Here is a 27056-nt window from a genome sequence, read left to right as displayed (position 1 = left end):
GTGTCCCATCAATTGTAATCCCTTATGTACTAAAATAACAGTAATATACCCTCATGACATACATATATATATAAAAAAAAAAGCTGAGTCCCTAAGGCAACTATTTATGGATTTTTTTTTCATCTGTTTGCTTGGTAATTGGGATGGTGGGGGGGGGGGGGGGGAGGGGGCTTTGAAACGGTTCACGCTCATGCCTGTGCATCCACTAGTTAAACCACTGGACGAGAGTACTCATCCAGTTAGCCTATGAGCTATCTGTACAAGAATACTCGTCCAAATAGGCTTAAGTGGTTAATGGGATCCATAAAAAAGATATTATTTTTGAGACCACATCCCTATGATAATAGATTATTTGATCCCCCTTTCTATTAACTTCTTATCGCCCACTTATGCCATTAAAAGTGTTCTTATTAGTTGTACAATGCAATAAGTAAATGTACATAAATGCTTTTATTTTTATATTAAATATCCTCATCATACATTGAATCAGCAGAATAATTTATGTTTTATCCTCCATTAGTATAGGTGTATAGCACCTGTCTCAGCTGTAACGAGTGCAGTTGTGTCTTTAATGCTAAGTACAAACAATACAATTTTCGGACAGATTTCCTGTCAGATTGACTATTTCCAACAGGTCCGATCTGATTTCCGATCAATTTTATGATCGATTTTCCATTTACTTCTATAGAAAATTGATCGGACAATTGATCATAAATCAGATCTGACCTGTTGGAAATAGTGGATCTGACAGTAAATCTGTATAGAAAATTGTATATATATATATATACCTAGCATTAGAGGCCTTGCAGCTCTATGCAGATAGTGTCAGTCAGTAGCGGCTTGGTTTAGATGCGCTGCCATTCCTCTCTATGGTGTGCAAAAATAATTTATGTTTTATGATAAACAGGATAGATAGTGAATATGATTTGTAGTTTTAATTTTCAGTTGCAATGATAAACTATATTGGTAGAAACATGGTGGAAAAAACGCATCCCAAAAAAACTTCTTTGACATGAAAAATAAAAATGAAAAAACTGCACGTTACTTAGGAAAGTTGGGATAAAGTTATTCCTTAAAGGGACTCCAAGCACCTCTCATGGGTATGCCTAGGGACTCCAACCAGTACTGCAAAGTACTTAAAGATGCATACCTTTCTGTACCTTTCTGTAGCTTGTGCTCCTCTCTTTCATTTGATGCCTGTGCCATTCTACACCAAATAGTTTTCATTCGATATCAATTAAAAAATCGTGGCTGCCATCTTGGCTATGTTATAACTTCTGGATCACCCCTGTCTTCTCTGTTAGAGAAGTGCATCACTGAATGAAGCAGGAAGAGGAAGTGACACACATGGCCATTGCAAGAGGCTCCTCCAGAGGGGTCATAGCACGACTTTGTTGGAAGTTGTCTGGATTAAAGGCATACCCATGAGAGGTGCTCGGAGTCCCTTTAATAAATAGGGACAAAGAGTAGCTAAAGCAGCAAAATTGCTGTAGTCCCTAAGGTGAAAACAACTTCTAGAAGCAAAGTGGTTAAAAAAATTGCATGTTAGGCTTTCCCTTGTATACATTACCAGTTACAATTTGATAACGCCTGTACAGACTACTGTATCTTTCATGAAGGTGAGAAGGCGCTTAAGGTGTTTGGCTACGTGTTTATTGGGTATTAAGTTTGAGTGTGTGGTATAAGTAATATATTTTGTTATTTTCTCTACTCTTTTCTCTATTAATGTCACAGGGGTGCTTAAATGTAACAGGCATGGATTACCATCAGAAGAGTTTTCACCAAAAGGAGGGGAGCCTTCATGCACCTTTGCTGTATAGCGAGATCAGTGATAGAAAGTCCGTAATCATTTCCTTAACATGCTCACCTTGCTCCTGGCACTAGGACACTGAGCATCACTGAGCCTTCACAGCAGGAGGAAATCATCAAACATGAGTTTTCCAAGTGTCTTCCTGTCTGCATTGTACTATACTCCTGAGACAAATTGTGGGTTTAGAATTAACCATTTCACAGTCATGACATGACAGACACATTCACAGCTGTATAAGAGGGGAGTAAACATGCTTAGGATAAAATACTACAGGGATCCGTGTGAAAATAATTCTGGAGTAATCTAATTGTTTTTGCGTTAACCCTTAAAATCCATGCTTTTGTATGTGCACATGTGTATGGATGCTTAATCCATCCCTCTTGTGGTTAGCTCTTAGATGTAACTTCTTTTTGGGGTCAATGAAGCTTACCACTAAGGAACTGCCAGGGCCAGTGCCCACTGTACATTGTAACTGCAGCTTGTGGTTCTTCTGAGCCAGGCCCACAAGAATTGATCAATCATCCATTACACATACAGAGCTAAGATGGGCATGAACTGAACCGATGCAGGTAGTATCTGAAGGCCTAGAGGTGATAGCATTTCCTTTTAAAGTTCAGGGATTAAAAGTTCAGTTTTTGACAGCCCAGATCACCCAAGGGGAAAATGCATTTATGCATACCGACTATGACATGTAGAAAATAAAATGTAACGTTTTCAGTGCTTATAAAGTTATTGCGTGTAGACAGCAGAAAAAAAATAACCGCAAAGAAAATGAATGTACACTTAGGTGCCACTGGGCACAGACCAACAGGGAAACATACAAACAATTATTTATTTTTCTTTTAATGGTAACTCTTGCAAAATATGTGGCAAAAATATAATATTTTCAATTGCTTCTTTTAAACATAGGCAACTTCCATTGCCAGTCTTACAGCCACACCATCACAGAGACTTAGCAGGTCATTTCACATTGTCACTTGTTCCTCCGCATCAAGCTTGATTCCAAGACTCTTTAGAGATCTTCAGAAAATAAGCAAACAGAACTTGGGTTGCAAATGCAAAGCACCACACATACACCTATCAAACAACAGTAGAATAAGCCAGTCCTTCAGTCCTATGGGTTATTTGCATTAGCTTACTGGCAAGATTGATTATGTTCCATTTTATATAACAATCAGTGTGGACTCCTCCTTCTTAAGGCCCATACCCACGAAACAATTTTCATGGACGATTTTTTGCAATGAAATTTTTTTGTGATCTTGCACAACATCGTTTATCAAAAATGTGTTAAACAATGTTCAATTAAACACACCACTCACAGCGATCGTTCATTTTTGAATGACCGACATGCCTGATTAAGTTGTTGAGGATAATAATATTGATCCTCATTGACTTGCAAGGGCTTTGCTGTGATCGTGTAAAATATCGTTCGTTTCAGACATCGCAAATGAGGCTTACCAATTAGACCAGAGGGATCGGGGAAATGATTGTTCATCGGCATGGACCCCTGATCCATTTGGCCTCATCTGCCGGTGAGTATGTAGCTTTACTTCTTTTGCCACACCAGTAGTCAATTATCTCAGAGGTTCAGGGTAAAGCCCAGATAGAAAAGCGTAGTTGTTACTTGCATGCTATGAAATGGTGAAAAGAAGGTTTAAACAGCTTGTTCAGTAAAGCTCAACAATCAGCCTTCACTCTGGCCTCTTCACTCCACTTGAATTGGCTAAATGTACAACAAATAATTCATATAAATGCACAGCATCTCAGTGCTCAAATAACTACAACATCTCTGTAAGCGATAGACAATCTTGACCTTGGTCTATAAAAACACTTAGCGACATACACATATTCACTTTTATATTTCATGCACAGTTTCATGCACATTTAAAATAAACCACATTAATAATACCCCAGTCCAGCATCACCCACATAACCAGGTGTCCTCCCAATTAGATAATACCCTTGTATCACTTGTAATTACAAAAAATAAAACTAAATTTGATTACCCCCGCGTCACTTGCAATAAAAAGAAAAAAATAGCTATTACCCTTTTCATTCACTGTCCAGAAGTTTTAAAGTGTAACTGTCAGGGCATGAAATTAAAAAAAGAAATTCTTTATTTTTATCTGGTAAACAAATTATTAATAAGTATGCTAACCAGGCAATCCAAAAGGTAAAAATGACTATTACTTTTCTTGTTGATAAATGATCATTCCCAAGTTTGCCTGGCTCTTATTTGGTACATTGCCTCGCAAAGGAAGTTGCAGGGCATGCTGTGTTTTTCTTTTTTTGCTTTTTTACTTTCCTCTCAGACTTAACTAATGCAGCCTGATTGGCTAAAGCCTTTTTCCCTCCCGTTTTCCCCTCCCACACATCTGTTCCTCTCTGATTGGCCAATATTTCTCATGCTGAGACAATGCACTTTTTATTGCAGAGCTGGTTGGGAGTGCCTGAAGACAGGGAGGAGGGTGGGCAATGCGTACACCATCAGGCAGAGGAAAGTAAGGGAGGAAATGACATCAGGATTTTCTTCAAGATAGACACAGTTAACATGAAGAATCTTAAGACGGAATTTCTCTTTTTTTACAACAGAAAAATCACTAAAATAAAAATGTGGACAGTGCAATACATATGCTATGTAAGTAGAGCAAGAATTTATCTAATTATATACATGGGTTTTTTTTATTTTCTGAGATGGTATGGCTGACAGCTCCTTTTTAACAACCATGATCAATGTATTTAGACAAAATATGAGTGTTGCAGGGCAATATATTGGTTAGATGACACTCTTTTCATCTGTGAATTTGGTTGGTTCTTTTAACTCCTGTAGTGCTTAGCTGTAAGATGCCTCTTCTTGACCTCTCCTTCAAGGCTTACCCCTTCCTGGTGTCTGACTCTAACCCCTAACCTAACTTCAACATATTTCTTAACCCATTAGCAGCTTTAATAGAGTTATCTTGTTTGAGATAAGTGCACTGCTTTTTACCTCAGTCGGCAGAACTCTTTGCGCTGTAAATCATTGGAATGCTTTGTTCTCTCTCTACTAGCAGAAAATATAGAAACTAAAGGCAGAAGTCCTCTGTTATCATCTCACACTCCCCCTAGTGTCAAGTGGCCATAAATACACAGGACTAATTAAAAGCAAGAAAATGTAATAAATCAGAGATTAAAAAATGTGCTTAAATAAATTGATCTGGAGTGCTTGCAAGCCTTTACATAAATTGGCTGCTAAAGGTTAAAGTAAGTGAAAATTACCCCCCCCCCCCTTACCTTACATGCTAAGCTCACAGGAATGCTTAATATAGATTGATTGTGATACATACACCTACATTACATAAATAAGCTCCTGATATACATAAATATGCATTAGTAAAAAGCAGAACTAAATGTATACGGTAACTTCCTCTCTGTTCTAAAAGATTAGGCACAGCATCATAAACTTTATGGAAAAAAAAGTTTTCATTATAACTTATGGAAATCCTACAAAAGTGTTAATTTGGTTTCACTATGCAGGGAGCATTGTATGTGTTTACTGTTTGGGGAGAGGTCTCCTTGCAGAGCTCCTGCAGTCTATTCACAGCTACCATATATACTCAAGTATAAACCGAGTTTTTAGACCAAAAAAGTGGTCCAAAAGAGGAAGTCTCGGCTTATACTTGAGTCACTTGTTTCTGACCCCCCATGGAGATTAACAACCGATGCCCATGTGCCGCTGTACTGCACCCCACCTGGGGCAACCATTGGAAGGCACAATTCTGTTCTGCTCTGGCAGGGGGGCAGCACAACAGCAAATGGCCATCTCATGGCCGTTAATCTCAAGGGCACAGTACAGAGCTCTGCTTATGCAGGGTGGATCACAAATTGGAAAGCACACATTCTTCTCCACTCTGCCAGCGGTGAAGCACAGCAGCATATGGCCATCTAATGGTGGTTAATCTCCTATGTCAAGGACAGCAACTCATGGCAACAATATTGCTTCTTTCTGCCTTTTCAAAGTGACATGAGTGACAGTAAATCCTTTGAAAACCATCCCTACATCCAATGCTTGAGTATCTTATAGCATTTTTTCTAGTCTACTTCTTAGAACAGTGATGGCTAACCATTCAGAGGCCGAGTGCCCAAACTGCGACCTAACATCGCCTTATCTATCTCCGAGTGCCAATGAAGGGGGGGGGGGGGGGGGGTTGCGCGCATCGAAAAATTGGCGTGGCCATGATATTGTATGGGCAGAGCTAACGTAATGATGTAACAGCGAGGCAAAAGAAAGCAGTGTTTCCGCCATGATTATTATTATTATTTTTTATTTATATAGCGCCAACATCTTCCGTAGCGCTGTACATAGTACAAACAAATAATGGGGAACAAATATACATAAGAAATACAGGACACTGTACCGTCATGACATTGAATAGAGTAAATACAGATACATACATAGTTGATATGTGGTTGGTACATGTACATATGTTAAAATAACAGCAGTATGAGAAACACTAGGAGGAGGTCCCTGCCCTTGCGGGCTTACAATCTAGAGGGTAGTTGGGAGGAAACAAAAGGGAAGGAAACAAAAGGATTAGTGGGTGAGCCAGTGTGCCTTCAGTGCTGCCTATAGCAAATTATAGGCTTGTCTTAACAGGTGTGTTTTCAGAGTACGTTTAAAGGTTTCCAGACTTGAGGCATGACGAACCGGCTGAGGGAGAGAGTTCCAAAGGAGAGGGACAGCCCGTGAGAAGTCTTGGATGCGAGAGTGAGACGAGGTGACTAGGCTGGAGGACAAAAGGGTCTCCTGTGAGGAACGGAGGGTCCGGGCGGGGAGGTATCTGGAGATTAAAGAGGAAATGTATGGAGGCAATAGCTTGTATAGAGCTTTGTATGCAAGTGTGAGAAGTTTAAACTGGATCCTTTGGGCAACTGGTAGCCAATGGAGGGATTGGCAGAGAGGGGCTGCCTCAGAGGATCTAGAAGAGAGGTGGATGAGACGGGCAGCAGAGTTTAGTAGGGATTGGAGAGGTGCCAGTCTGCTTTTTGGTAGACCACAGAGTAGGGTGTTGCAGTAGTCAAGGCGGGAGATGATTAGGGCATGTACAAGCATTTTAGTTGCTTCTTGTGAAAGGAAGGGACGGATTCTGGAAATGTTTTTGAGATGGAAGTAGCAGGAGGTAGTTAAAGTGTTAATATGTGGTTTAAAGGAGAGCTCAGAGTCCAGAGTTACCCCTAGGCAACGAGCTTTGGGGGTTGATGCTATTGGGGTGTTATCTACATTGATTGTGACAATGGGAGGTGGAACAGAGAGCGAAGGTGGAAATATCACAATCTCCGTTTTGCTCATATTAAGTTTAAGGAAGCGGGATGACATAAATGTAGATACAGCGGATAGACATTCGAGAACTTTTGATAGTAGTGTGGAGAGGTCTGGGGCAGAACAATAAATTCGGGTGTCATCAGCATAGAGGTGATATTGAAACCCAAAAGAGCTTATTATTATCTGTCCCAGGCCATGGGTGTAAATGGAAAAGAGGAGGGGTCCAAGGACGGACCCTTGTGGTACTCCCACAGACAGTGGGCGTGGAGAGGAGTTGGTATTGGCATAGGAGACCATGAAAGAACGTCCAGACAGGTAGGAGTTGAGCCAGGAGTGTGCTAGGCCCTTGATTCCCAGTGTTGAGAGGGTCTGGAGAAGTAGGGTATGATCAACAGTGTCGAAGGCAGAGGACAGATCTAGGAGTATTAGTAAATCTGCCTTTGGCTTTAGCAGCTAGGAGGTCATTGGCAACCTTAGTGAGAACGGTTTCCGTAGAGTGTTGAGGGCGGAAGCCAGACTGGAAGGGGTCCAACAGGGAATTAGCAGAGAGAAAGTTAGACAACTCTGAGTAAATGTGGCGTTCCAGCAGTTTGGAGGCAAAGGGAAGGGACCATGATGTGGGGAAACGAGGATTCGCATCATGGGTGTGCAGAAACTGTGTGATGCTATTAATTAGTATACCCGCCGTAACCCCAAAGCAGCAAATATAGCCAACTATGACCATTTAAGGCTCATTCACACTATGTGCTGCGCTGTCAGTTTTGACGCAACGCACATAATGTAAGATTCATATGGTAACATGAAAGTAAATAGACTTCCATGTTACTATTCACACTACAGGCGTGCGTTCCCATGCGTTACGTTGTAACGCATCTGGGAACATTTTAACGCACAACGCATACGTTTCCCCGATGGGTACAGCTACCGACGTCCACGCTTTAGCGCACCACAATGTGCATTCCGTACGATCACTGTGCGTTGGCAGCGCATGCATGAAATTGCATTAGTGCATACATTCTGTAGTGTGAATGAGCCCTTAATAATAAATGCAGCAACAGTTACCCCAGACACTAGAAAATAAACGCAATGTGTGCAACATTTCAGCAGAAAATCATGCAATGTGGGCCACATTTCATCAGAAAACAAACACAGTGGGCCACATTTCACCAGAAAATAGACGCAGTGGGCCACATTTCACCAGAAAATAGACGCAGTGGGCCACATTTCAAGAGAAAACAAACGCAGTGGGCCACATTTCACTAGAAAACAAACGCAGCGGGCAGCATTTCACCAGAAAACAAACGCAGCGGGCAGCATTTCAGCAGAAAACAAACACAGCGGGCAGCATTTCACCAGAAAACAAACGCAGCGGGCAGCATTTTACCAGAAAACAAACGCAGCGGGCAGCATTTCACCAGAAAACAAACGCAGCGGGCCGCATTTCACCAGAAAACAAACGCAGTGGGCCACATTTTACCAGAAAACAAACGCAGCGGGCACCATTTCACCAGAAAACATACGCAGTGGGCTACATTTCACCAGAAAACAAACGCAGTGGGCAGCATTTCACTGTAAATAAACGCAGTGGGCCACAATTCACCAGAAAATAAACGCAGTGGACCACAGTTCACCAGAAGACATACACAGTGGGCCACATTTCACCAGAAAACATACGCAGTGGGCCACAATTCACCAGAAAACATACGCAGTGGGCAGCATTTCATAGTAAATAAACACAATGTGGGAAACAGTTTAACAGAAAACCACACAGTGGGCCGCATTTCACCTGCAAAAAAAAGTAATGTACTCACCTGACAGAAGTCTTCCCTCTCGGCTTGGCTCTGGCGTGCATCTTCCCCGGATCTTCTGCAGCTGCGTCTCCCGCGCTGCCGCTGACAGGCAGAGTGCAGGGCTATGGGAAGATGGCTGCCGCCGAAGCCCTGTACTGGAGACACAAATAGTCTCCAGTACAGGGCTTCGGGATGGCAGCCATCTTGCCGTAGCCCTGGTCTGCCTCCCGGGAGACTGCGGGGCTGCGGGCTATGAACTGGCACGGCGGCGTCTAGTAGACGCTGCGGCCAGTTCATAAGCAGCGGTGGCGTGCCAGCAGATTAGGATAGTGCCATAGGTTCGCCACCGCTGTCTTAGAATATGGCCTACTTGCAATAAAAAGGATTCATTCATATTCCTAAAATGGGACTCCTAATTTTTCAGCATATGTTAATTTCTACTGCTACTTCTACTTCAAATTTTTCCACCCTCGGCTTATACTTGAGCCTTTTTTTGGGGGGGGGGATTCCGGTAAAAGTTGTGGGGTCACTTATACTCGGGTCAGCTTATACTTGAGTATATACAGTAATTCAACTTTTCAATCTGCGTAATCAAATGTAGAACACAGAGCAGTGAATTTATTTAGCAACTATATGTGAAATAAAGACATTTCTTTGTGTGTTACGAAAGAGTTTGGATCTGCTTTAATAATTGCTGCTTGACATTTATCTGCCTGGTACGTATACATGCACCGCCTTTATTTACATACATCCCTGGCATATACCTGCTAGAAATGATTTTAGTGGTGTTTCAAACAGGTTTCTACAGTGTGTTGGTCAAATGCTTAAGCTTATGACAGCTTTTGACGGCTTCCAGCAGCTATTGGCGGATTTCACATTTTTTCACCACTGCAGGGGGCACGGAAATACAGCAGTAAGCAACCCTGGAAGTAGCATCTTTCAACAGAAAATTTAGGATCGATATGCAGTGTTCGGTTCGTGCAAACTGCAGTAAACAATGCTACAGGCACTGCCCATTCAGTTGAATGGGAAGCAGTTTAACGACGAGTGCCGTGGCTGGTAATAAATGTCCTGCAACCAGCCCTTAGGGACAATCAAGTTTTTGTGTTTTTAACATATTTATTTTTTTAACGTTAAACAATAGATGTCCCCATCATACAGCATAACTACTGTGTTAGCTAAGTAACCACAGCTGGCATTGTCATTCATTGTACAGAAGCTCTCAAGCAGTTATTCTGTGTTTGGTGTCAATAAAAAAAGATGAACAACCAATAGTATTGCATATAAATAGGAAATTGCTTCCGAGGCTGACAAAGCACTCTGATATTGGAAAACTGTATCTCGCAATAAAATATCTTTGTTACCTGCGTTATCTGTTCACTTGTACTGCATTTATTTCTTTATGCATTACAGTCCAATGAGACTCAAACACCTATAAATGAATTTGATACCATGGATATATTTGGCAGAGCTATATATGACTTCTTAATGTTATTAATAATCCCATGCCAAATGTTTTCTCATATACAGTAGGGAAATAAACAGAACTTCTAAACTACACTTCAACTTTAGAAGCTTTATATATAACGTTTTACCAGTTATTACAGGTGGAAGCTTGCTGGGATTATTGCTGCTGCCTGTTTCTCTTCTGTGCACAGACAAAATTTTGTGAGTGTGCTGTGAGGTTCAAAAATGTGAGTAAAACATAGGGAATATGATTGTACTTGACACGCTACTATATTCTGTATATTGGGGTGATTGTTTAGCTGTTTGTGTTTGATTTATAGAGCTAATTGATAGGTACATACACCTACATTACGTAAATACTAGCATATACTTCACAGAAATGTTCTGTGTCTCTTATCCTGAGAGGGATATGGATGCTGCCTTATTTATTTCCTTTTAAACAATACCAGTTGCCTGGCTTCCTGCTAATTTTTTATGCATCCGGAGAGTCGGAATCACACTCCTGAAACAAGCATGTGGCAAATGAAGTTAAACTTAAAGTGTACCTGATGGGAAAAAAAGTGCCACTAGGGGTACTTACCTCAGGAGGGGCAAGCCTCTGGATACTAAAGAGGAATCCCCCATCTTCCTTACCAGAGGGGATCCAGCGCTAGGACCACTCAAGATTTACTTGATGCTGCTTGACAGTGGTGCACGCGGGCACAGTAGCGGCTCTCCCTTGGGCTCTGGTGGAAATAACTCAGCCCAATCAGGTCTGCTCTACTGCACAGGTGAGAGCCATCTAAGCTTGCATGAGAATGGACCTGACAGGGCTTGGCTGTTTCTGCCCTAGCCTGAGCAGAGCTGGATTAGCATGGCAATGGGAGACAGGGGAAGCCTCATTAGGATTCAGAGGCTTCCCTTTCTCTAGGTAAGTACCCCCCAGGGGTCTTTTTTCACTACAGGTTTACCTTAAGTCAAACATTTATTTTACATGCTTGTTCAGGGTCTATAACTAAAACTATAAAGAAAATTCACATATATCTAGTTGCCCCATGTGTGCTTTCTGTGCCACTTTTCCAATATTAGATCTAGGGATCACCACTTTAGTGCAACCTTTTTAACAATTTCAAAACAACAAGAACTAGGAAATAGGTCTAGGCACATCTCTTTAAGTGATCCACTGTAGAAAATGTTATTGCACAAATAATCTTGGTGACATGAAATGCTAACGAGCCAGAACAGTACAGACATCTAAAATATTTCTCTGAGCAGAAAAGGTAATTAAAGGGGCACTACAGCGAAAACCTGTAAAATTTAAAATATCTGCAAACATATACAAATAAGAAGTACGTTTCTTCCAGAGTAAAATGAGGCATAAATTAATTTTCTCCGATGTTGCTGTCACTTACAGTAGGCAGTAGAAATCTGACAGAAGTGACAGGATTTGGACTAGTCCATCTCTTCATACGGGATTCTCAGCAAGGCTTTTATTCTTTATAAAGATATTCCCTAAAAAGGATATAAACAATGATGCTGGCCAGCTTCCCTGCTCCCTACACAGTTTTTTGGCAGTTGGATAGAGCAACTGCCATTCACTAAGTGCTTTTGAAAATAAATATATCCCTGAGAATCCCCTATAAAGAGACGGAGTAGTCCAAAACCTGTCACTTCTGTCATATTTCTACAACCTACTGTAAGTGACAGCAACATAGGCGAAAAGTAATTTATGGCTCATTTTACTCTGTAAAAAATGTACCTCTTATTTGTATAAGTTTGCACATATTTCAAATTTTACATTTTTTTGCTGTAGTGCCCCTTTAATTAAAACCACACAGGGGCCAGCAATTCACCGCATTTTTATTGGCTTAACTTGCTTGCAGGATCGGCGGTCATTCAGACTCAATTGAGTCTGGATGACCGCTGCTCCTGCAAGCAAGTTAAGCCAATGAAAATGTGGTGAATTGCTGGCCCCATGTGGTTTTAATTAGAGTGACCAGATTTTTGTGGGTTCAACCTGGGACGGGGAGGGAGGCGAAAAGTGGGGGGACTGAGGAGCGCGCAGCTATGCGCGCCACGGTGAGAAATGGGCGTGGCCATGACATTGTATGGGTGGAGCTAACGTAATGATGTAACAGCGAGGCATAGGAAAGCAGTGTTTACGCCATGATGTGGTCAAACGAGACTTTGCATCATGGGTGTGCACATATTTCAAATTTTACAGTTTTTTGCTGTAGTGCTCCTTTAATTAAAACCACACAGGGGCCAGCAATTCACCGCATTTTCATTGGCTTAAATTGCTTGCAGGAGCTGCGGTCATTCAGACTCAGTTAAGTATGGATGACCGCCGCTCCTGCAAGCAAGTTAAGCCAATGAAAATATGGTGAATTGCTGGCCCCATGTGGTTTTAATTAGAGTGACCAGATTTTTTGTGGGTCCAACCTGGGACGGGGAGGGAGGCGAAAAGTGGGGGGACTGAGGAGCGCGCAGCTACGCGCGACGCGGTGAGAAATGGGCGTGGCCATGACATTGTATGGGCGGAGCTAACGTAATGATGTAACAGCGAGGCATAAGAAAGCAGTGTTTACGCCATGATGTGGTCAAACGAGACTTTGCATCATGGGTGTGCAGAAACTGTGTGATGCTAATAGTATACCGTAACCCCAAAGCAGCAAACATAGCCATCTATGACCACTAAATAATAAATGCAGTAACAGTTAGTCCGGACACCAGAAAATAAACGCAATGGGCAACATGTCAGCACAAAATAAACGCAATGCGGGCAACATGTCAGTACAAAATAAACGCAATGCAGGCAAACATGTCAGTACAAAATAAACACAATGCGGGCAAACATGTCAGTACAAAATAAACGCAATGCGGGCAAACATGTCAGTACAAAATAAACGCAATGCGGTCAACGTGTCAGTACAAAATAAATGCAATGCGGGCTAACATGTCAGTACAAAATAAACGCAATGGGGGCAAACATTTCACCAGAAAATTAACGCAATGCGGGCAAACATTTCACCAGAAAATAAACGCAATGCGGGCAAACATTGCACCAGAAAATAAACGCAATGTGGGCAAACATTTCACCAGAAAATAAACGCAATGCGGACAAACATTTCACCAGAAAAACGCAACACGGGCAATCATTTCACCAGAAAATAAACGCAATGCGGGCAAGCATTTCACCGGAAAATAAACGCAATGCGGGCAAACATTTCACCAGAAAATAAACGTAATGCAGGCAAACATTTCACCAGAAAATAAACGCAATGGTAGCACATTTCACCTGGAAAAGAAAGCATTTACTCACCTGGCAGAAGTCTCCGGCCTCTGGCGCGCTGCTCCCGGGACCACCTTCCTCCTGCTCTTGTCTCCCGCGCTGACAGGGCTATGGCAAGATGGCGCCCGAAGCCCTGTACTGGAGACACAAATAGTCTCCAGTACAGGGCTTCGGCAGCCATCTTGCCGTAGCCCTGCTCGCCTGCCGGTGTCGGAACACCGGAAGACTATAGACTAAGGAGGCTGGAGCGGGGCTGCAGGCAATAGCCATGCCAGTTCATGCAGAAACAGTGGCCAGAGTCCCGAGGCCGGGACGATCCGCTGCTAAAAGCGGGACGTTTCCCGGGACCTCATGCTGCCTGGGACAGCGGACCCCGAATCCGGGACGCGTCCCGGGCAATTCGGGATGTCTGGTCACTCTATTTTAATTAATTATCTTTTCTGCTCAGAGAAATATTTTAGATGTCTGTACTGTTCTGGCTCGTTAGCATTTGATGTCACCAAGATTATATGTGTAATAAAACTTTGTACAGTGGATCACTTAAAGAGATGTGTCTAGACCAGTGGTTCCCAACCTGGGGGCGATCGCCCCCAGGTGGGCGATTTGGGTTCTAAGGGGGGCGGTAAATTTGTGGGGGGCGACAGGGGGGCGATCAGTATGAAAAGGCAGAAAAAATAAAGTGTCGCAGTGTCACTCGTTTTTAAGAAAATTATAGGCAAAAAATATGATCTGTATAAAATATGCAAGTGTGCATGATAGAGTTGCGTAATTCCTCAGGGCTCGTTGGTCACGCGCCGGTGTAATGTCAGATATTGCAGCCTGGAAGCAGCCTTCCTCACTGAGTATCGCGCATGCTCAGTGGGAAGTTAGATATTATTTACCTGAAATATCTCTGCTTCCGCACCACGTACACTCCCAAAATTTTCAGGGGAGGGAGGGGACCCCCAGATCTAGCTCTGTGTTGAATTTCAGCCCCCGAGCCCTGCTAATTCCCGAGATAGGTTTGCTGCAATCAGTCTCGGGAACCAGCGGGGCTCGAGGGCTGCAATTCGGCACAGAGCTAGATCTGGGGGTCCCTGCTGGATCTGCTAGATCCCCTCCCTCCCCTGAAAATTTCGCGAGTGTACGTGGTGCGGAAGCGGAGATATTTAGGACGGTTTACGTGGCTGCACAATTTAATGGGACGCAGGCTCCTACTGCGCATGCGGGGCTGCACAACGTGCGGGGCTGCAATAGCTGACATTACACCGTTAAGGGAATTGGCGCAAAGTAGTTGAGTCACCGGCTATTTTTAGCTAGCAAGGTCACAGCGCTACCCCCTCCACTGGCACCTCTACCTGGCGTAAGGGTATACCGTACTAAGAGAAGGGAGGCAACAGGGGTGAGTCATCTTCCCCTAAGGGGCGATACCTCATAAAAGGTTGGGAACCACTGGTCTAGACCTATTTCCTAGTTCTTGTTATTCTATAACTAAAACTATTATAGGAAGAGGATGAGCAACACAGCCAGGCAATGTGCATTGTGTAAAAGGATACAAAACACAGCCTCAATATCCCTCTCAGGTCAATTATTCTTTAACTATTTGACATTCCTGGACGTGAAACTCACGTCCAGGAAGCCATGTGCGCTCCTGCGCGTCCACGCGGCCGATCGCGCGCGTGCACGCGCGCTCCCGGCCGGCGGTTTGTTAGCCAGTGAATCAGTGAATCGGGCAACGGTGCCCGATCACTGATTCCTCTCCCCCGCAGAAAAAGCGACAGCTTCTCTCGGAAGCTATGCTTTTTCTGCTTCCTATGTCGCTCTAAGCGTACGTGGTACGCTTAGAGTGACGTCACTGTAAACAACTCATGGCTGCCATCTTGTGGCCAAAAAGTAAACTACATCTAAATGTTAAATAAAAATAAAAATACACATATTTACAAAAAAAATACAATTTCAATCCACCCTCCCAAAAATACCCACATAAAATGTTTAATTAAAAAAAAACAAAAAAACATTACAATAAAAAAAAAAAACACAAATATTTACCTAAGGGTCTAAACTTTTTAAATATCTATGTAAAGATGAAATATTTCTTTTTTTTTATTATTATAAGCTTGTAAATAGTGATGAATGCAAAACGGAAAAAATGCACTTTTATTTCCAAATAAAATATTGTCGCCATACATTGTGATAGGGACATAATTTAAATGGTGTAATAACCGGGACAAATGGGCATATACAATACGTGGGTTTTAATTATGGAGGCATGTATTATTTTAAAACTATAATTGCCGAAAAGTGAGAAATAATGATTTGTTTCCGTTTTTTTCTTATTCTTCCTTTTAAAATGCATTTACAGTAAAGTGGCTCTTAGTAAAATGTACCCCCCAAAGAAAGCCTAATTAGTGGCGGAAAAAACAAGATATAGATCAGTTCATTGTGATAAGTAGTAATAAAGTTATAGGCTAATGAATGGGAGGTGAACATTGTTCGGATGCATGAAGCGAAAAACGACTGAATGCGAACTGGTTAATCTTAGCTCCTGTGTTGATATATTAGGCTTACTCGTTTGTTATTATTGAAGATTTACCCTTGCTTCAATTGGGCAGTTTCTATAAAACAAAAGGAACTGTTTAGAAATGTATATAGGTTGGGTTTAGAAAAATATATAGGGGCCATGTGATTGGCATTATTATTATTATTATTATTATTATTATTATTTTTATTTTCAATTTCTTCATAGTGTAGTTTCAGTTTTCCCAATTTTTGGAATGTAGAGGCCAACTAATTACCGACAGAATTCACAGTTCAGTGTATACTTTCTGTGTTCTGAAAAAAGGGTGCCGCCCTAATCTACCATGACGATGAAATACAGTGGAACCTTAGTTTGCAAGCATAATTCATTCCGGAAACATTCTTGTAATCCAAAGCACTCTTATATCAAAGCGAATTTCCCCATAAGGATGAATTGAAACCCGGTTGATATGTTCCACAATTCAAAAACAGTTATAGTAAAATAATATAAAATATTATTGGCTTGCCCCAACCTTTTTTTTTGTGTTGCTTTAATAAGGTACTTATCCAATGACAATTAGTTTGGAGGATTTCATAAAAAAGTGACTTTGCACAATCTCTACATTCAGATTAAGTACAATCCTGCAACGCCAAAGGGAGAAGAACCATTGGGTCAGTTGTGATGATGTGATGCATGTATACTTTTTTCTGCTTGTATATCAAAACACTGCTTGTATAGCAAGTCAAAAGTTCACAACATTTTTTGCTTTTATTACAAAGCTCTCATAAACCAAGTTACTCTCAATCCAAGGTTTTACTGTAGCGCTGCATTACCTGTTTTTTTTAGCAACACTCTAAAAATGTGTGAACTAAGGAGACTTATGATCATTTTTGAATAGTTAAAAGTGATAGCACATCAATCATTACAAAAAAGATGGACTTTACTAAGATTCCAGAAGAACCAATGGTTGAGCCCGTAACACATTGTGGACTTGGCTAAATAATGTATGTGACCCTAGCAGCAATGTAATTAGCAATTTGTGCCATCCAAACTCCTCCCCAGCAAAACTGGATAAAACCTGCCCTCTCCTCAAAGAATAAAATGGGCCAAACCCTTTACTACTATATAGACGTCCATAAGAAACATAATAAAATGGTATCATCCTGATTTAAAACTTCTTGCTTATAATAAAATACATGGTACATGGACTATTTTCCACAGCAACTACTTCTAGATTATTTAATCACACATAACCAGGCATATTGCCATACACAACAATTAAGCAACTTGTTTGTTTAAATAACAATTTGGCACTATGTCCACCACAAGCAACATGAATAGGAATAGACAGTATGTCACTCATTTTGAATATGATCCACTGACCACTCTTTGCTTTCTGTCCAGTAGCCACTTCCCTATCCATGCACACAGACTCTTCCCCAGTCCATGCATCCTCAACTTAATTCTACTGTCTAGGGGCACAGAGACAACCTAGTACTACTATTTTAGGGACACAACTTAATATATATATATATATATATATATATATATATATATATATATATATATATATATATATATATATATATTATACTGCTATGTTAAGATACAATCAAATGGACCATACTTATTACTGATATCTTAGGGGCACTATCTGATATTGTTATTTGAGGGGCTGCTACTGCACTTTATACTACTGTCGGGGGCACATAGACTACCAAATACTATTATTTGGGGGACACACGTGGCTACTTTATGATAATATCCTACACGTCACATGTGTCCCCCGCCGCAACTTTGTTCTTCTCCCATCTCCTCCCGGCAGCATCTGAAGATTGCCAAACGCCGGATGGGTCGGCCTCTTCTGCTCATGCAAGGGCTTGCACCCATGTCACTAGCAGTGTACTGCGCAAATGCAGTATGCTCCTGATGACACAGGTGAATTAATGCACGGTGTGAACGCGTACTTCCCCCCTCCCCTGCATACGCAGAAGACGCTGACCCAGCTGCATTGGGATCTTCAGAGCCTGCTAGCAGGAGATTGGAGAAGACCAGAGCTACGGTGAGGGACACATGTGACTTGTAGGGGCTGGAAGAAGCCCCAGGTAAGTAAAAATAATTTTACTAAGGAATACTTCAATATTACCTCCCAAGTGCTATGATTATTTCCAGATTTTAGGGTGTTTTTAAAACTTTTCAGATCCTAAAATCAAGAAAAAATCATGCCACTAGAGTCTCTGCAGCAGCCCCTGCTCTTATTCACCTCCCTGGCCTCCAGCTCTGCAATTTTATCTCCATCCTTCGGGTGGTGGTCTAACTCTGTAGTGAGATCGATGACAGTGATCTCACCAGAGTGATTCCGAGCCTCAGAGGACAGGAAGGGGAGCGGCTACCGACATCTGGACCCCCGGGAGGTGAGTAAAAGCGCCCGTTGCTCACTAAACTCTGCATTGCATGTAAAACAAAAAGGAGGAAAACCGAGAGCCCAATATAGTGTAGTAGTTTTTGATACAGATGGTTAAATTAGGCCAACAATAAATATAAAATTCACAACAATTACAGCACCCTGATACTGCGCTCATATGCTGAGTCAGGTGTTAAGTGGGTCACCTCTAAAATTTTATAAAAGATAATGAATCAAACATTCATCAAACATTCATATTACAGGTGCTAAATTCTAAATAAAACACATTGGCAGGTAGTAACCACATGTATAGTGTCCTTGCTCATATAATGGTTATCATGTGGGAGCGCTCTTCCTAGATGCGTGCAGCCATCAAAATAGAGTTCTTCAGTGAAATGGTTAAGCGCTCTTCTCTGCCTGTTCCTTCTTAAACACAGCGAATATGTCATATAATGAAAAAGCCCCCCCTTCGGGGAAAGACTCACCAGACTTCTAGGCCTCCAAGGCCAATGCTCGCATTCGGGGTATTGGCCACCCCGCAGCCTCTCTGGCAGTCCTCTCTCGGCTATTCCCAGTCTGTGTAATCAAAGAAACGAATTCCACATCGCGTAAAAGCATACCAGTTTATTTAAAAAATGGTTAAAAACAGATCAGTGGTGTGTAACCACTCATTGGGTCAAAAAACTTCATCATAGCGTTGTGCGCTATGACTTGCTAGGGCAACGAAACGTTGGGCGGAGCTACGGAGTGACGTCATAGTGCACGACGCTCGCTGGACGCGGCGGGATTGTCTGTCTGCAGTAGGCTCGGTATCTTTTAGAGCACTAGCCAGTAAGATATTGCGGAGAGGGACGCTAGATGACAGAGGCGTGCGCCTTGTCACAAGCTTAGTGCATCTCATCTCTGCATACCCCACTGGCGAACTAAGGGGGCTATTCCGGGTGTCTGGAACCTCCCCCCTGCACTGAGCTGTGTATTCAGCCAGGGAAGCCCGCATAATATAAACAGCCTCATTCTCCCTCCCTTCTTACTTCTGGTGCTTCCCTCCAGCTAATAGAATGAGAGAGGCAGCCTAGCTTCCCTCACAAGAAGATGTAGCCTGCAGTGAGAGAATGTTGATTATGGAGTCCTGGACTCTCCACAGCACAGAAGTGTCCGACATGATGAAATTAGAGTGCAGGCAAGCTGGTAAATATGCACAGCATGATGCAGAGCTTGCCTGGACTCAGGGTCCGTGGGCAAACATCTGTCTGGTCTCTCCCCATTGTTATAATGACTGCATGTGTGGGTAAGGTGTTTAACAAGCTGAAAAGTTTTTGACAGTCCCTAGACTCCAGGAGGGCTTCTTTCTGACTTGTATGAGAGACTGACAGGGACAGGAGTCCGATTACAGGCAAGTAGCCTGTCTGATGTGGGACTGCAATACAGATAAGTTCTCTGCTCCATCTCAGGCTATTCTCAATTTCTCCACTCCTCTTCTCTCTGGGCTAGTGCACGCCAAAATGACAATAGCAATCGCTAGCAATTTGTGAGTGTGATTTTGTGAAGTGATTTTCAGAGCGATTTTTGAATGAATTGCTCAAAAACATGCTACATGCAGTATACCTGCGATTTTGAAAAAATCACAACGCTGCTGTGGGAACACCCACATAGGGTAACATTAGTCAAGCGCTTTTCAAATCACTGTTGATTTGAAAAACGCTCAGAAGCACTCTTGGTGTGCACCAGCCTCCTTCATTCACCTTTGTTTCCCTCTTCCCCTAGAGCTGGCTGTGTGTTCTTGTCATACAGGAAAGCTAAATAAAAGTGCAATCCTGGTGAGGCAAAATATTATTATTTAGTATTTATATAGCGCCGCCATCTTCCGCAGATGCATATATCCCTGCATCATATGGGTATCGCTTGCGCTATGTGACACTATGTAGCATATTCCACTGAATTGTCCAAACTAAGTCTATCTCCTGTTCCTCTCTTGGGGAGTTGTTCCAGCCCTGTACCCCGTTCACATTTGCTGCTACCAGAAGCCCTCAGAAACACTTGTGTCCTTGAGTACTTCCAAAGATAGGCAGCTCCGTAATACGCCAGCGCACTTTTGTGCATGGGCAGTATGGAGCCACCTGTATTCGGAAGCACTCGGGGACATACGTGCTTCTGGACCTTTCAGGAACCCCCCCTTAAAAATCCTGCGTTTGCCCCTGTACCCCTGTACCTGAAATCAGGTAGCTTGTCAAACAAGGGGCTGGCTGTGTTTCATTTTCTTGATGAAGTTTTTTGACCCAATGAGTGGTTACACACCACTGATCTGTTTTTAACCATTTTTTAAATAAACTGGTACACTTTTACGCGATGTGGAATTCATTTCTTTGATTACACAGACTGGGAATAGCCGAGAGAGGACTTCCAGAGAGGCTGCGGGGTGGCCAATACCCCGAATGCTAGCATTGGCCTTGGAGGCCTAGAAGTCTGGTGAGTCTTTCCCCGAAGGGGGGGCTTTTTCATTATATGACATATTCGCTGTGTTTAAGAAGGAACAGGCAGAGAAGAGCGCTTAACCATTTCACTGAACAACAATAAATATACTCACAAGTATAGGTTACCAGCCAGGTAACTACTTCAAAGGCAGGTGGGGAGAATTATAACCTGACCCCACTCAGGTTTAAGAAGTCGCTCTCTGTAGATAGGAAACATCAGTGGTGGACTAGACCCTAGTTTCTCAACATGCGGTACGTGTACCCCAGGGAGTACTTCTGATGGTTCCAGGGCGTACTCAGGCTTGAGATACTTGATCAAGAGTAACAAATTTAGAGTTTTAGAAAATTATAAATCCTATATAAACACCAAATTAGTATTTTTTTCTAATTAAAAGCAACAGTAAATGCTTGGAAATTGTTTAGAACCAATTATCATGTACTAAGATTAAATGTATTTGTTAAGGAGTACTTGTGATAATATTTACTATGCCAGGGGGTACTTGGTGAGTACAGGGTTTTATAAGGGGTACATACCAATAAAATGTTGAGAAACACTGGACTAGACTATATAAAGAGGTTTTTAACAGAGGCGCCAATGTAGAATAAAAACGTCTAAAAACTGTTTAAAAGAGGGAAGTTGGTGAACTTACCTCCCTCGAGAAGTAACAGACCAAGAGTCGTTAATTCAATAAAATATTAACATTTATTCGTAGCTCCAGTATGTAATGCGTTTCACGGGTAAAAATCAAACTTCATCAGGCAATTCAATGGAGAAAAAGGGAACTAGGAAAAGACAAGGGGGATCATATGACAGAGGGCTAAGATGCAGTATACAAACACTAGTAAAAAAAAGTTACATATACAAAATGACTTACGTCTTTTTAAGCCACAGCATTAGATATGGTTATATACATAGTGTTAAAATATCGTACCAAAACTATATACATTTTGGTCATATAAATAACAAACAGATACCATGCTAATACAAAGCTAGTATTTTCCTCTTATATTAATGCTTATTATCCTGTTAAAAAGTTGTGATTTAGCCATTGTATATGTGTGGTAAAAGGGCAGTTTAAGGCCATAGCAACAGAACAAAATATTTTATACGTGTCATCAAAAGTTGGTATCCCAAAGGAATAGACTATGTTAGCAAGTATATCGCTATAGAATCTAAAGCCAAAACAAAGTGTCAGTGACAGAATAAAAAAAGGTTTCTTTAATCTTACCTAGTGCAGGTCTGTGTAACAGCCGAACGCCTCTGTATCAGGTGATTGCGCACGGCTGCTTAAAACCCAAAGCTGGCTGCCAATTAACCAATGGGCTGCCTCCTATTCATCAGAAACATCAGAACTGCTCCGCCGTCAGAGTACGGCTTCAGGGCGTGCGTCTATGACGTCATGGGCATGCCCTGAGTTGCGGAGGAGTGAGTTTCCACCCTTAACGTTAAGGGCAGAATAGAACAGTAGCTAGAGTGCGTTTGTGCATGTCCGTGATGTCATTGCCACCGGAAATGCACCGGCGGCCATTTTAAATAAGGGAATATGACTCTGATGGTCACCCTTCCTATAAATATATGTTTATGCATAGCGAAAATTATTAAAATATAATATATGTGCAAATAGATGTCTACCAATTTGTTTAAGGTGTCTCGTTAGAACATTAGTGTGTTTACTGTACAATTATAACATGGTCAAATTGCCGGGATTCTATTTAGTTCGGTATGCTAGCGGCCCCTTCTGGTAAAAAAACAACACTCATAGTCATTACAGATCTTCACATTTATGTTGAAAAGATTATTATATGATGGCTAAAATAAATTACATGAATATATTCATAGGGCAAGGATTTTTTCGGAGCAAAGAGGTAAAAATGGAGGTTTTTCTTTACAATAAAATTATATATAAAAACCAAAAGTAGACAAAATCAAAGAAGATATATATATATAAAGATCAATATTAAGATTAATATTAAACACAATTCAGCCCTAATAAGTGACAAGTTAATATAAAATGCATTCACCATATTTACAGGCTAAATATAAGAAAATAATAGCATATATATTTTTATGGGTAAAAGAGAGGACTGGTATATGTAAAAAATAATAAAAATTAGTATATGTATTAATTATTTTGCCCATAGTTTGGTCGTAACGCACTGGATCTAAAAGGTTTTTTTCAAGCTGTTCATTGAGTCCATTGGGTGTTAATGTTTTTAAAATTTGGATCCAGTACATTTCTCTGTTTCTCAGGGCTTCAAAAGTATTTGTGCATCGGGGGTGAATTGACTCTATTAATGTGATTTTGAACAGGTGGGGGTTATTGTCATGAAAAATACCAAAGTGACGGGATACACTGTTCAAGGAATAATTTTTTGCAATGTTCCTCCAATGTTGGCCCACTCTGCTGCGTACTGTCTGAGTCGTATGCCCCACATACTGGAGATTAGATGGGCAGGAGATGACATATATGATGTTTCTTGATGAACAATTGATAGTTTGTTTGATGGTGTATTCAGTATGTGTAGCTGTAGATGCAAAGGAGACTGTGGAATTTATAAAGGAGCAGGCTTGACATCTAGATCTATTACAGGGAAAAGACCTTGGATTAGATGGGGCCATGGGGACCTCTGTTGTGTCAAAGCAGGGTCGCAATTTGCTAGGTGCTAACAGATTCTGCAGATTAGGGGCTCGTTTAAACGTAAGAGTGGGAGTAGGAGGCAACTGTGATTTGAGATATGGATCTTGTAGAAGTATTTCCCATTTTTTTTGTAGAATTGATCTGATATTACTGTGTTGTGCACTATATCTGGTGATGAAACATGGGAAGGGGAAGGACTGATCTACAGGGTCTTTTGTTCTAGCTGGGCCTGACATGGCTTTCCGTTTGGCGTCCATAATGAGTTTCTTTGGATATTGATGGGCTATGAATTTTTGTGTTAAGGTATCTGACTGGTTATGGTAATCATTAATATCTGTACAGTTCCTAAAAATTATTTTGTATTGACTGTATGGGGTATTGGTGGTCCATGGTCTGTGGTGAAAGCTGTTAAAATGTATATAATTGTTAGCATCGACTGTTTTGAAGTGGGTTTTGGTTTTGATGTGGTTGGATTCAATGAAGAGGACAAGATCAAGAAATTCTATTGTGGTTGGGTTATAGTGAGAAGTAAATTGGAGGCCAGCGGAGTTGTTATTATGATATTCTATAAATGATGGTATGGACATGGGGTCACCTTTCCAGATAAATATCAGGTCGTCTATATATCTCCTGTAGAAAATGATGTTGTTAATAAATGGATGTTGTGCCGATAGTTTTTGGTGTTCGAACAGGCTCATAGATAAGTTAGCATATGAGGGGGCAAATAAACTCCCCATGGCGCTACCAGTAATCTGATGGTAGAAATTGTCAACAAAAGAAAATGTATTATGTTGAAGTATAAATTCCGTGCTTTGAGTAATGAATTGTTGTTGAGAAGAAGGCATATTGGAATTTGAGGAAGGATAAAATTTGATTGCTTTTAAACCAAAGTAATGTGGGATATTGGTGTATAAAGATCACATCACGTGTTAACCAATAATATTCAGAATTCCAGGTGATATTGTTGATAAGCTGTATTAAATGTTGGGATTCCTTGAGATAGGACTGTAAAGACTGGACATGCACTTGTCAATGATGATCTATAAACCTAGAAAGATTGCTAGTCACAGAATCTATTCCAGATATTATTGGTCGATCTGGTGGTTTGTTCAAAGTTTTATGTATCTGTAACGATCGGTGAAGCACAGAGAGACTCTGATTACCGGTGATCTGCAGTATCACTGGGAATACAGATATATACCAGATTATATGTGATCTGCAGTATCACCGATAATCCGATATACAAGCTAACCTCTGTTCACCTGAGTAGAGTGTAGTGTTTGGTGTAACAGTAACACTTAGAGGACAAGGCCTCAGTGCAGCAAGGAGTACTGCACAGATTCCCTCCGCAGACCTGAGCTCTCCAAGACGGGAGGAGTCAGACTGACAGAAGGAGGGATAGTCTGAAAGTGACCCTCAGGAGGAAGAGTCGCTAACAGAGCGAGGAACCGCCTCTAACAGTAAGGTCGGTTCTCGAGGTCGGACAAGCCAGGTCGTACACACACGGACAGATAAAGTACAAGATCAGGAGGCAAAGGCGGAGTCTAAATACAGGCAGAGTTCGGCAACAGGGTATCAGGAGGCAGAAGCAGAGTCGAGGAATGAGCCGGGGTTCGGCAACAGAATATCAGAAATATCGAGGTACAAGATCAGAGTTCAGAGGGATAGTCAAGGCAGGCAAAGGTCATAACAGATAATCACAATCAAACTAGTACTTTAGCTATCAAATAGAATCTAGCTAAGTGTAGGATTACAGCTCCAGCTGGTCCCGGCACACTTGCGGATCTGACTACGGATCTGGGTGCTCCCACGTATGTGATTGCAACGCCAGACAAAGAGCAAGTGAACAGCCAGCAGTATATATACTCAAGGACCTTTCCAGGACCTCCCTAATTGCTGGACCAATGAAAGTTGTGGAAAATGTCAGCTGACCAGCCTGGTCAGCTGACTCACTTCTGGCTGTTATTTAAACTCAGCCTCTGTGCTCGCGCGCGTGTAAGTCTGAATCTTGGTGGACTATCAGTCCCAGCCACACCAGTACTGTTTTGCAATGTATCTAGTGAACCAAGTGCGGGAGCCGCCTCCAATGCGGATTCCGCCGTTACCGATGCGGATTCTGCCGTTCCCAACGCGGATTCCGCCGCTCTGCCTGAGCAGTTTGCGGCGGTACTTCTGCGTTGAGACGCGCTGCTGGACGCGGAAACAGCCGCCTCACCTCGAGAGCCGGCGGCTTTTCCGCGTTTCCTCACAGTATCTTTGGTAAATAATAGAAAAATGGTGTCCTAGAGTGATGATTTATGAAGAAATTTCTTTCATTTTTAGTAATAATACCATTGCGAAATGTTTCATTGATTAATTGTTTAAGTACAGTATTATAATTATTAGTGTGGTCTGAACTGAGTTTCGTATAGTGGTTAGTATTATCTAGTAGCCTGTGAGCTTCTTCCAGGTAATCTACCCTGTTTAGAATAACAATGCCTCCCCCTTGTCTGCTGGTCTGATGATTACCGTATTTTTCGGACTATAAGAAGCTCCAGACTATAAGACGCACCTAGGTTTAGAGGACAAAAACCCAGGGAAAAAAATAATTTACTAGACCTGGTGTGTCTGTGGTGCACGGGCGTCTTATGGAGCTTCTCCCCCCAATTATTATGTCCCCGTTGTGCCTTCCTTGAACCTCCTGTGTCCTCTGTCCTCCTAGGTCCCCTGGTGTCTCTTTGTCCTCTTTCTCCCTTCCTCTGTCCCATGTTCTCTGTCCCTCTGTTCCTGTCCTCCATCCCCTTGTGTCCTGTTTCCTCTGTGTCTTCTACTCCTGTGTTCCCCTGCATACTCTGTGTCCTCTATCCCTCATGTCCCTTCTACCCTCACCATGTCCTCTAGTGTGTTAAGTAAATACTTGCAGTCTGGCATCTCTATCCCTGTGTCATCTATCCCTTATCTCCCTTCTATCCTCATGTCCCCTTCCTCCATCCCCATGTCCACCAGTGAGTTAGATACATACTGTACTTGTAGCTGGGCAGCTCAATCCCTGTATTCCCCTGTGTCCTCCATGTCCCCTGTCACTCATCTGCTGGGCATCTTAATCCCTCAGTTCCTGTGTCACCCATCTCTTTTTCCATTCTATTGCTGATGTCCTCCTCCTTTGTCCCTGTGTCAGCCAGTGCATTTAATATATACTTGTAGCTGTTCCCATCCTTTGTGTCCCCCATCTCTTATTCCCCTTCTATTGCTGATGTCCTCCTCCTTTATCCCCATGCCAGCCAGTGCATTTTAATACATACTTGTAGCTGTTCCGAGTCCTTCGTGTCCTCATCTCTTATTTCCCTTCTATCACCGTCCAATGTCCTCCTTCGCCATCCCACGTGTCAGCCAGTGCATTTTAATACATATTTGTAGCTGTTCTGAGTC

This window comes from Hyperolius riggenbachi, chromosome 2 (assembly GCF_040937935.1).
Source record: "Hyperolius riggenbachi isolate aHypRig1 chromosome 2, aHypRig1.pri, whole genome shotgun sequence".
NCBI lineage: Eukaryota > Metazoa > Chordata > Amphibia > Anura > Hyperoliidae > Hyperolius > Hyperolius riggenbachi.
Note: the sequence above shows the minus strand (reverse complement) of the source record.